We start from the raw sequence: 10,412 nt of genomic DNA on the forward strand, positions 1-10,412 counted from the left end.
TTGTTACTGCACAAATTTACATATTATGATGGGGCTCTCAAAAGGAGGTTGTAATATGGGCGGAGAAGATGCAAATGAATGAGGGTCACGCCCCCAATCAGATAATTATGAGCATGTTCGCAGAGCGCGCCATAAGTAATTGCATTGTAATTAATGCTGGCACGCCGCTCTCTGTTTGCAAAAGATAAATTAGTAAATGAATTATCGCTGGCAATAGTGGGGCATTAATTGAAGTCTCGCGCGCTTGATTTATGAGTCCCGCGCAATTTATGGACGAATGCATAACCATTTTCCCCAATATCCGTTAACATGCGGCAAGCGACGGAGATGCACGAGTGGAAAAATGGAAAATGGCAAATGCAAATGGGAAAAACTGTGCCATAAATAATAATTTAAATATTTCATGGTCCGGGCATAAAAACGAATTAGCCTCGCGGTGCCTTAAAGCCAAATATTTACAATGGCGACAGATGAAAGTCCGAACGCAGAGAATAAAATATGGATATTACAGTGGGAGTGTTGTTATTGAGTCGGTTCCAGAATTTATATTATTTGGGATTAGACCTAATGATTATTTACTTTTTTATATTTCTACTCAGAAGAAAAATAATATTTCAACAAAAACTGTTAGTCGCATCTAGTATAACTAGTGTCTAGCCTCTTGCTCAAAACATATAATGACCCAATTTCCAAGTTATTTTTCGCAGTGTAGTAAATGTGAGTGACAAGATTGCATACATACATCGGTTGCGCGGGAAACGGAAGGGGCCTTGGTGGGATTTCGGTTTGCTTGTTTGTTGCCTGTCATTAATCCTTTCATGCGGAGACAAATGAAAACTGCTTTGTTCCCGCCCTCGCTGCCCGGCCACGCCCCCCTGGGATCCTGCAGCTGCGGTTGCGGTGCGTGCTCAAATAATAAATTTAACTAATTGCCCGAGCGATTGGCCAAACAAACCAAGCCAAGTGCACAAAAGGAACAAGCTCAATTTACGATTTGCATTGCCAAAGAGTGTGCGTCTCTCTCCGAATTTGGCATCCTTTAATCTCCTTAAATGGCAAAACTTGGATCGGAAACTTTCGACGAGGGGCGTGGTCAGTGTCAAAGTCAGGCGGAAGTCGGAAATGGATTGGTCGAACGGCTTAACTTGGGAGCTTATAGAGTCTGCTATTGATGATTCATTGACACCCGAATTAATCGAGGGCGGGGACTTGCTTAGATGCTTGCCGATATTAACTTGATAAATTTGAACAAGTCTTCAATCAGGACTGCGAATTTTAATCAGAAACTTATTTGCCAGATTAAGAACTTGCATTATCGTCAAGAGCTCATATTATAAAGACAAGTTATTGATAATATTAAAAGTATTTATAACATCTTACCATGAAATTAGCTGATGCTTGCTTGGGCTGTGCCATTGTTTAAATCCGCCTTAAAGAGTTAAGACCATATGTAACTCTTTATGGGCAGCGGGTGGCACCCAACGATTTCGAGGCAGTATGAGGTGCGGACTTGGCGACCAGGATGGCGCCCCACCGCAAAAGGGCTTAAATGGACCCTTTTTTACGGATATGAATGCTGGCCTTGCGCCAAAAATGTGTAACGCATTTCGCAGTTCGCATTCGAATGCGCCGGAATGTTTTTTGTGTCCCTCGTTGGGCCGCATCTGGTGGATTCGTTGCGGGCCACGCCCGTAAAAAAGGGCAGCCCGCTCGATGCGCCGTTTTAATATTTCGACCAATTTAGATAACTGTTTCCATTTGCAATTAAAATGCAAAATGCAGATACAGATACGGGAGAAGCTCACGGATGCAGATGCAAACGGGGCGCGTCTGGCCGTTAAAAATTTCTGTGCCCAAACTGAAATTAAAACTTTTCCTTGACGGCCGCGTTGGGCGTGGCCAGGGGGGGCGTGGTCGTGCGGCAGATAACTGTCGGCACTTATCTCAGCCAACTTCGATATCACGTTCGCTTCTGGTCGTCCCCTTTTGTGAAAATTAAAAACGAAATAAAATTAAAATAAAAAGGGACGGACAGCCTGGAAAAATGAACGAAAAGACAAAGAGCGAAGCCAGCGACGCATTTGCATGTTAAAAGTTTTCGCACTGCTGGCACTTTATTCGCCATCGCCACCCAGTGATACTGCTGATGTGTTCCGTGGTTTGGTGGTTCCTTTTCTTTTGGCGCTTTCTGGCGGAAGTTCTGGGCCACCGCAATTTCTGGCAGAATGGCGAACGGGCCAACAGGATGGGGCTTTCGGCCAGGAAGGGGAAGCCAGCAGAAGCTTTTGGGTTTCTGCGTGGTGCCTTCGAAAATATTTATGTTTTTGACATTTAATTTATGTTTTTGCTGCAGCTCACTTAAGTGCTCGATGACAAAATGAGCCAGAGGAAAATGAGGGGTCTTTGATAGGGCTAAAACTCTGCGAGGTATAAGGAGAAAACGATTTATAGTGGGTCAGTGCCCAGTACCCAGTACAATATCCAGTTCCATTATTTATATATAATATAACTATCAGAGATTCGTTTATATTTGCTTGGCATTTAAAGTTAATGTTAGCTAGTTCTTTATCTAGGTACTTGTAAATTAAATTGATTGAAGAACACTACCTATCTTTGTATTTGAGTAATGCCTTTTTCTTCCAATTCATTTGCTTTTTCAAATGCCTTTAAGTACTGCTCATTTATATTTCCCAGTCGCTGTAACATAAACACTTGGCCCCGAATAATTTTCCAGCAATGATTATAATAAATTCATGTTTTGCCTGAATGGAATGCCATTCATATTCATTTATACGTTCCGCCAACTATGTACCTTCTTGCACACCCTGCCGCATAGCTTGAGAGAGATTTCGCAGCATTTTTGATGGTGGAATCTGTCTGTTGTTTGTTGCCAGAAAGCCAAAATCCGATGTGAAATGATGAGCAATTTATCTGCGCGGAATCTGGAAGAATCTGCTGTGTAATGAATGTCCCAGATAGGGTACTCCGTCCCCCGACTCATCCTTGGGATTTCCCAGCCCTTCCCGTATATCCACTAGAGAGGGGTGGTATGCTGTGTGGGTGGCCAAGTGGGCGACTGGTGGCGCGCATTATTTGGTTTAAGGGGTTTTCATTATAACATGCATCGCACGCCGCGCTCGTCTTTATCGCTATCGCTTGGCAACATCGAGCTGCTGGAACCCGTGTATCTATATCTATCAGCAAAAAACACACACTGCTGCAAGGACCCATCCCACATCCCACACCCTGCACCGACCAACACCCACCGCCCCCTATTCCAGCTGCCACGCCCACACCCGGAGATGAGATTCATGGTTTGGGTTGGCAAAGGCAGCATCATGGGTTACATTAAAATGTTGCCATCCAGGCAACCGACTCCGCCGACAAACATCAGCAACCTCCTCCTGCTGTCGGTGCCCCTTCTGCCAACCACCCCCGCCCCTGCGCACAAAGACCCCTCTGCACGCCCCTGACTTTTACCAGGGGGTATAAATAAACTGCCGCAATCGCCAGCATCATCGTCGCATCTGCAATTGCGTATCTGCGAGCAGGGGCGGAACGGTCGGAATTTACTGTCTGAATTGGGCCCAGCCAGAAGGAGCCTTCTAGCTCTGCAGTTGATGCCGCCCATAACTTTTACTCCGCAGGACCACCAGCCAGGAGCTGGGTCCTTAGATCCGCTCTCAGTCTGCTTCTGAACACGAATTGGCATCTGCTACAGGTTTTCGCTTCTGTATCATTCATTTCTGTATCTCTTTGTACCGGAAATTAGTCGGGGTTCAGAACTATTTGCAGTTAAATATTTTGTTTTCTTTCCTATATTTTAATATTTAGGGGCTTAAAAATGACAACAATTTATACTTATTTCTATATTGGTTTGCTTGTATGCCCTGGCAAAAGTGAAAATGGGAATACAGATTCAAAGTCATACTCCTGAACAAGAACATGAGGAATCAACCCGCTTCTTAACCTCAACCCCACAAAATTTGGTGTATTTTTATTTTCCCATATATGTATCAAGATTCAACGCCAGGAGGAAGAGGTGTGTCTGGACTTTCCACTTGTGATGCTTTCCTCCGCCACTTTCTCCCATCGCCCCCTTTTCCATTCAAGCTTTAGTCTGACTTTTGTCTAACCCGAGGCTAGTCGCATAAAATTTGCATATAATTTCAGTATATTTTGTATACTTTTTGTTGTTTCTATTTTATTTGCTGTTGGCGCATTTCTATTTTATGTGCTCAGCTTGTTTTGGAAATTCGAGCGGAACGGAATGGAGGCGTGACGCCTCGAACATTGTAAATATTTGTTGAGAAATGGTAATGGTGGGAACCGGAATATTGTGGACTCAATAACACAGTCCTTGAGATAGAACAGCATCATACGAATACAGGTACAAATTTATCTAAGTGAAATACTAAGGCATTGCAACTTAAATCAATAAAAAAACCAATTGAAAACTTTAGATACTTTAATTCTTATACATACAATTTATTTTGACTGCATCCATATATTTTTAGTATTTATAATATTAAGTAGAGTTCTTAATACTTATTTAAACTATCCCATCTCGGATACTCGATATCTGTAAATCTCATAGTTTTTCCCTGTTTTTATGTGTGAATCCACAATGAGTACAACCTTATCAGTTTGCCAACCGTTTAATTTAAGTATCTTTTATATGCACCAATTACAAATCTCCAATTCCCCCGACTAATTAATTGTTTAATGCACTCCGGCTCGTGTTCCACTCCATTCGATGCATTCGTCTGGACTTTTGCAGTGCGTTTTCCAAAATGGCCGTTTGCATAAATGCGGCTCACACGCACAGGATAATGGCTAATGGGGGTCGCTTTCGGCCAAAAGGGTACGCAGGGGCTAAGGGTCGTGGGGAAGGCGAGTCGGAGATTTTAATTACCTTTTGAATTTATGCTAATTCATATTTGAGTATGTAGTCGGCGCATCTGGCAAATGTGGCCCCTGCGCCATGTATCCGTATCTGCGCTTGCCTGTCTACAGAATGTATCTTTATCTGCGCGAGTGCCACGCGAAATGTCCGCTTACAATGTGCATCACCAAGTGGCACCATCAAATCGGGCATGCAATTATGCCTGTTTAATTTTAACCAAATTTATGCGCGAATTCTTGCTACAAGTTTGCAACAGCCAGGGAAACTTTGGCCATGCCACACGCAGCGCGACCTTAAACATTTTACTCTCGTAAAAGCTTCAGATTGGGGCTTTCGGGGGGTTTCCGGGGGAGATTTGGTCGGAGAACTCTTGAGCTCACGCTGCTGCTGAAATTACTTTTGCATCCGGTGCATTTCGGTGCGAAATGCCCCGCAAGGTCCGTTCGCAAACCTCAAAGCGTGAGTTTCATGGCGAATTTTTACAGTCGCCTTCCGATGAAGCCATTTTCCTTTCGGCCCCCGAAAACTACCGAGTATATAAGCACGGGCTGAGCACTCGGCTAAGTGAAAATGTGAGCTAGCGGAAGCACAGCTGGATGCTGGAAAAGCGGGGCGGGAAAGCGCAGTAGGAAAAGCAAACATCAAATGCGAGTGCTCAGTGCAGCGCACAAATTGAAAACAAATGGCACAGGCCCTGCACCGAATTATTTTCCCTCGTTTTCCTCCGTTTTTTATGCCTCGCCACATTCCTCGTTCGAATTTCAACGCTTTTCTTGGCCAGGCTTTCATTAAGTACTTTTTTTGGCACGTTCCGCAACATGCTTCCATGGAAAATTAAACGGCGGAACTGCGAAAATTCGGGATCTAAATTCTTAAAGCACAACCAAAATTTTAGAAAATATCGTTAAAAATCATAATACTGAAATTGGGGAATTATAATTAGAAGTAAAGTTTCTATCTATTTCACCACAAAGCCATGGAATCTGCCAGTCAGCGTCATTAACTATCAAACTAGAACTGAGATATGCCATGCAATATCCTTATTTTAAACAATTCAAAATGGGTAATTTTTTAAGATTGTACCTTCTTTTTTTAAATATTTTTAAAGTTACTTTGCTTACATTTGCACCACTTTTTGGGCACCCCAGTCAGTCCGTTGATATTAGTTCATATTGCGGCCTTTTTTGCCTGCGTCGAAACGCGCCCATTAGAGAGGTACGTGGTCCAAACCGCTTTGGCCATAACTCACAGCGAATGACCTTCTGGTGCAGTTGAAAAAAGCCGGAAAGGGTCAGAGGACGAAGAGCGGATCCGAACGGAATGTGTATAAGGGATGGGAATGGCAGACCTTTTAATTCCAGTACAAGGATGCAACACCACCGAAAAACAGAGAACGAAGGAAAGAAATATGAGGGCCGGGAAAAAGTGGGTAAGGATTCCGAGCTCGTTGGGCATTTTAAGCGATTGCCGGGCCATGATAAATCGTGGAACTAATTTAATTAAAGTTTACGGCAACTCTGGCCAAGTCCCTGACTTCTTGGCAGCAATGCAATGCCACAGCAGACTGCAGTTGCAGATACATTGCACGATAAAGGGATTCAATTATGGAAATACACATTTTATGCAGGTGCATTCTACGAGAACGACTAATAAAATGGGAAATCGTAAAGTTGAAAAGGCAATTTTCTACATTTGAACAGCTTTTTTGCTTTATCTTTATGAAGATGCGTTAAATGCAAAGTGGACTTTGAATAAAATATGTTGTTTCAATGAAAATAAAAATAATCTGAATGTTCTAAATCAAATAACAAAGTTGCATAGTTAAATAAATATTTCATTAAAGTGGGTGGAGAACTGCAAGCAACTGAGACGCCCTAAGAATTTATATTAAATTGGTTTGTCTAAATCCGCAATGCACCCAAGACCGAAAATGCTATCTCACGGGAGATATCATAAAGTTTATGCCTTTCAGCTGGCTGTGATTTATGCGCCGAGGTTGCAATTAATGAAACTAACTATCGTGTATGTTGTAATCTGAATCTGAAAACAATTTGGCCAGGACATTCCATTGTCCTTCCATTAATTTATGGTGTTGCGGCGGACACATGTGAGCAAACCGCTTTTTGCTGCCTGCTTTTAATGCGACGCACAGTGGCAACGGCAAAAAGGGACATAATTAACGCAATTACATATGTTTTTATGAGGAATATGCATCAGATAGTGGAGTATATAGACTCGTAGTTCTGTTATTGTTATGGTGGGGCCAAAGCCAAAGCCCATTATGCACACTTCGCCCGACGTCATAAATAAACGCAATTTTGCTGTAAATTACAGATTAAAATGCTAGCTAAAATGGAGCAGGGCGTGGCAGGCGGATGTTTGGGCCGCCCTGTTTCTGAAGACATAAATAACAAGTTCATTTTCATTTAATTGCACATTTGCGCACACAAAATCGTAAATTGCAGGGCCAGCGTAGATACGAATTCGAAATTATGATTTCTGCTTATAAAGTTTGTGCAAGCCTTTCCTCCTTCCAGGACGCAAGGACGCAAGGACGCCAGGACGCCAGTGAAGCCCCACAATTTCCTGGAAAGGGTTAAGAATGCAAACAAATTTAAATATTAAATGCGATGCGAGCGGTGGACAAAGGTAGGTATTTAGAGGTGAATGCTGCTGCTCGGCAGCGGGCTTGTTTGGTGTCCTTCCAGGGCGACAGGACATCTGCTCGACTGCCCACGTCCAGAACCGCGCAGAAGTAACTAAATCGCCCAACGACCAACGACCAACTTTTGGCCCAAGTACACTTGGCTGTCTGCCGTTTTGCTGGCTTCTGTTTCTGTGCGCGAAGTTTGTCGTGTTTTTCCAAATTGTTATTTTACTTTTTCTACAAAATTTCTCAACGCCCCGAAGGCAGATATGCTGCCAAAAGTTTTCCTCCACCATATTTATGGCAGTTCTTCTTCACTGCGGAATGGCTGCTTCCGGCTATCTCGCCCGCCGGATGGGATCTCCAATTGTAACGCTCCCGTGACCTACCCTGTAGTTCCGGGCTTTTGTTTAAATGGCGTTCGGCGCATTGTCGGATTGCTGGCTCGATTATCAGAAGCTCGTCTCTACAGGTATCTCACAGGGTAGAAAGAAACCTCAATGAAAAGTGAACTGAAGTAACTGAAAACGTGAGCGTAGTGCATTCTTCTTGTTTTTACTTCCGATACTGATATCTTTTCGCTGAAGATGAAGTGTAAGTGCAATTTAAAAACTTTCAAACTGAAATTTTAGATAATTTTTCGATGATTTTTTGATTTTAAGAAACCATGCTTTTAGTACACGCACGAGTGTAGTTCTCGTTTATTTTCCACATCACCACCCATTAACACTTTATATGATTTTTCACCCCATTTTTGGCAGAAGTTAAACATTAGCCATCAGCGTCTCTGATTTTCCTTTTTATGCCGCAGAAATACAAAAGCGAAGAGCATGGACTGCGAGGCAAGCGAAAAGACATCAAACCCCAAAGCAAATACCAGACATAAACAAGGCAAACACCATGCGGCGTATACTTAATATCAGGCGCAGGACCAGTACCAGGACCCACCTATAAACGTCATCATAACCCAGCAAACAACGGGGACGCGGAAATGAGGAAAAAAACACCACGTCAGGCCCATCGAAATCATTATTTATGTAGGAAAACGTGGCAGGCTGACCCAGCTCCTTTCGGAATTTTCTCTCTTTTCCCGACAGCATCTGCAGACAATAGCTTCAGCGCGTTTGTGTATGTGGTTTCACTTCCTCTGCGTGTCGTGTTGTGATTTTCGCCTCTGATTTTCCACCGTTTTCCAGCACTTTACGGGGGAGTTCGGCTAAGTGAAGCGCAACTTTTACGTGGGCCTGAATTATTAATAAACGTTAAAAGGCAACGCCAATTGCTGAGCCAGCGCTCAGACACCAGCAGCATTTTCCCTCCGATTTCCACAGGTATTTGAAGGTGTTCTTCCGCTAGTTCTCTCGTTTCCCGTGCCGTAGTTGAGTTGATGTTTTATGTGCTAAGTAGTTGGTAAGTCACCTGCGACAAGTTGGCTGAAAGCTTAATGCTTCCTTGGCTTTTCTTCCTCCTCATCTGGTTTTTCCTACAGTCTTTCCACTTTCGAAGAAACAACTTTGATATCATTTGTCATCGCTCTGTTGGCCAAAAGAATTTTAAAGCTTGGCGATGAGTTGCTAGTTTATTACTTATTTAACGTCAGTTATTTGGTTATCAGTCTGAGATATAAATGGCGTGGTGGAAGTGCATACAAAGACGCATTCTAACAGCCTATTCTAATCAATATCTATCTTAAAATATTTTCGTTTGAGGTCTGTAAATTAAGACAATTACATACAAGAGATAGAATATATAAAATACTTGTGTATATTCTATACATTAATATATTTGAGTTGGCTCACAGCTCCAGCATTGTGCATATTGCCCCCAGAAATAAGTTTAAATAAAGGCAAATATTTAAACATTCAGTAAAATCTCAGAAAAGTTCTAAATTTCTTATGTAAACTGGCTAAATCAAGTGTGACATCAATTATAATATCGAGCATCTATCGCGTACAACTATCTCAGTAAATGGAGTGGAAAATAAATGTGTTTATCTGGACACAAAGTCACATTTGGTTTTATTGATGACTTCTGATATTTCTGATTTAAAGCGCAAACTTAAATCGAATTAGCTTTTCCAAATGCCAGAGACCGAGCGATATAAAACTGCCTCACGTCTCATCAAGGATGCCAGGACGAAAGTTGCTTTTATGGCAGCTGTTGTCCTTGGGGAGGAATGACAGGGTTCGAGTGCTGGCAAAATAACGAAAATGAAAGAATGCGATTTATTTTCGCATTGACAATCGTTTGATTTTCGCTGCGTTCCCCCATTTTACGATCCAGCGTGTGGGTGGCTTGCAAAGTGCGGATGGTTTCTGTTTTTTCTCAGATCTTGTTGCTTTTATTGAGTTGGCTATTTCTTTGTCATTTGAACTGTTGTTGTTCGCTTGTTGCCATTCCTTGTTTTACCCGCTTTGCAATGTCCTTTGTTTTTTCGCCTTTGTTGAGCTTTGCGCTGCAGCCCTCAGCACATTGTCGGTGGGTGGAAGGGAAAAGTGGGTGGGAGATGTGGGACCCTCGTAAAGTGATTCGCACATATAATTGCTTTTGTTGTGGAACTCCTCACGGCGCCGTTCACCCCCTTTTTCGCGTTCAACACCCACAGCCATTTCACCAGCGCGTTGAAATCATTCGTCAGGATTTATGCGAATGAGCGACAGTTTTTGCCATTTGTCTGCAGTGCCAACAGCGCAGGAGGGAAAGGACAACGGCGCAGGCAGGCGGGAAAATTCAGATGGGAAACCCAGGGAAAGGGGCGTAACGGGCGGCGAAGCTAACATAAGCGATGAATGATGGTGTATCCGTATCTTCGCGCTGAAGTATCTTTGTATCTGGTACGCTGCGCGACACACAATTGCT

This window comes from Drosophila simulans, chromosome 3R (assembly GCF_016746395.2).
Source record: "Drosophila simulans strain w501 chromosome 3R, Prin_Dsim_3.1, whole genome shotgun sequence".
NCBI lineage: Eukaryota > Metazoa > Arthropoda > Insecta > Diptera > Drosophilidae > Drosophila > Drosophila simulans.